We start from the raw sequence: 332 nt of genomic DNA, 5'->3' as shown, positions 1-332 counted from the left end.
GAATATAAAAGTTATTATATTCATTAATATTAAAATATTTTATATATTTATGCTAATAAAATATATTTATATTAAGAATTATTCTCTACCTGTAACCGTTATATTCACGCACTTTGTATGGTTATTACACGTTCTTCTTCTTATTATTACTGCACTTCTTTTTTTTTTCGTTATCGTCCTCATCCTCTTCCTCCTCTTCTTCCTTCTTTTTTCATTAAAATTTTTTTTCCTCCTTTCTTTTTCTCTTTTTCCTCCATCATCAATTATCTCGTTGTTGAAGATAATGAATAATTCAAGTTTAGATTATCAATTGGATTAGAACGAACTTGATT

The sequence above is a fragment of the Arachis ipaensis genome, chromosome B09 (assembly GCF_000816755.2).
Source record: "Arachis ipaensis cultivar K30076 chromosome B09, Araip1.1, whole genome shotgun sequence".
Classification (NCBI taxonomy): Eukaryota; Viridiplantae; Streptophyta; class Magnoliopsida; order Fabales; family Fabaceae; genus Arachis; species Arachis ipaensis.
Note: the sequence above shows the minus strand (reverse complement) of the source record.